We start from the raw sequence: 2435 nt of genomic DNA, 5'->3' as shown, positions 1-2435 counted from the left end.
ATAAATTTATCATATATATCTTTCAATAAAAAAGAATGTCTATTATTAACTATATATTTGTAATTTATACATTTTACAAAATACAAAAGAAATGTTCAACACGCAAAGTACGCAAAACTTGAATGTAAGACAATGTGACGAATGAAATAATTAAATCAATTCCGATTTATTTTAATTCTGCAACGCGTCTTCTATAATTATTATTTTTTTATATAATTATAAAAATGTCATTTAACAACTATTAAATGTATTGCAATATTGCATCTATAATTCAAATAATATAATGAAATGAACCAAACGATTTAAATCGCACGTATATAAATTCTATTTCTTGCTTTACTTTCAAGAGAAGTAACTTTGAGTCTCTAAAAAATCGCGAGGAAACACTGCGTTATCACTTCGTTAAATAGAAAATGATTTAAATAACTGATCCAACAATGAGACCAGGTCTTTTTAAGTAAAACATTGGATCCGAGAGAAGAATGATCTCCACGGAAAGCAAGCTGTGTTCTATTTAGCTATCTCGTTAAGTTTCACGTCATCACGAAAGAAAGTTAAATGATTTATTGAACGTGACACTAAGAACTCCGTTGCAGGAAGAAACCAATCCTAAATTTTTCAAACTGTTTTTATAACAGCTATTTTATAAATTAACAATTGTAACCCTTTTCCAAATTTTTCCAAAAAATGCAATTATCGAATATTTTAACAATAACTTAATCGATATTAATCACAATTTTATAGTACACAAGAAGATTTGCACGCAAAAATATATTTTTTGTACTATTACAAAATACAGTATCTTAACAAAATAAAAAAACATGGATAGAATAACGTTTATCAAAGGATAGTTACAAATAATTATATTTCAAAGTAATAAAATACATACGTCATTATAATTTATTATAATATGTTAATACAAAAATTCTCAGGTACCAACTGTTCAAGACAAATCGAACTGATAACAATGAGATTTAAATTTTATTCATTTTTTCATCTCATTTCGATTTTATAATCGAATATTATTAATATAAAATTTATATCAATCTTCTCTTTTTCAGCAGTTACTCAAATGTAGTCAAGTAATTAAATAAGATTATCTAAATAATTAATGTAATATTTAGATAATTAGAGCTATCAAAATCTTATTGATATTAGGGTACCCAATCGATTCATCTTGAATTTTTAAGTACGCACATTTTTAATTACGTCCATTATATTATTACAATAAATTATTTAAATAAACATGAATTTTTTTGATAAAATTTTATCAGATAAATAGAAGCTAAAAATTTCTTGCATAATAGACTGCGTATGTATTTTATTATATAAATTAATCTAAACAATTTTTAAATTAATTAATGTTTTGGAATAAAGGGATGTCCAGTGCCTAAAAATAGTTTCTTAAAAGAAACTAAAAATTAAAATTAAAAAATATATTCATTTGTAACCACATTTTCTCAAAAAAATCGCAAAACCGACTACTTAAAATTTGTAATTTTAGTTTAATGTAATTCACTTATCTATAAATAATTGCTATCCATGTTCAATCCGTTAATCTTATTATTATCAAAGCAATATTAATGTTAATGAAAGAATATTTAATGAAAAAAATAAATTCTTATCTCAGAACATATTATATTTAATTGATTTCTTGATTAGACTTACAAAAAATTATATGCCATTGTCGTTAAGTTATTATTGAAATCACTACTTCCAGGGAATATAAAAAAAACCCTATATTATTAATCGATTAATTTCAGCCCTATAACGGCCGAGAATCCCCAAATTTAATGAGACACAGAAATAGGATCCATCTTGGATGGATGTTATGCAAACTGACGAGATACTTTCCACGTTAAAAATCATTACTTTTTATCGAAATGAATTACATCATTTATATGTCTACTTGATGCTTATAGGAATAAGAAAATTATAGAATCAAGCCCCAATTATTGTACCTATGAACATGAAAACGCAATATTTGCATTAATTTTTAATGATTTAACATATTTAATACGAAACATAATTTAAGAATTCGGTTAATAAATATTTAATATTATATATGAGTACGTTTCATTATAAGAGCAAGATAAAATAAGGCGTTTCGCAAATTCTAGAACAAGCTCTAATATAAAATTTCGAACTTTGCAAAAATATATTAAATTTACTTGTCACATCCTAATATTTTGGACATGAATGTTAATTTCGTGAACAAAAACTGTATAAACTCATACCGTCATTGTTTTCAATTAATTACTATAATACATATCACATAAACTTTAACTTTTAATACGGAATTTTTAATTACGTATTTCCCGAATTTTTATTAACAATCTTTTGGTAATAAAAAAATTAAAAAACCTTCCAAAATAAACGTTTATTAAATGCGCATTGATCTTTGTCTTATTAATTGCATCTGATTACATAATAAA

The sequence above is a fragment of the Trachymyrmex septentrionalis genome, unplaced genomic scaffold, assembly GCF_001594115.1.
Source record: "Trachymyrmex septentrionalis isolate Tsep2-gDNA-1 unplaced genomic scaffold, Tsep1.0 scaffold16, whole genome shotgun sequence".
Lineage (NCBI taxonomy): Eukaryota > Metazoa > Arthropoda > Insecta > Hymenoptera > Formicidae > Trachymyrmex > Trachymyrmex septentrionalis.
This window is presented reverse-complemented; position numbering follows the sequence as displayed.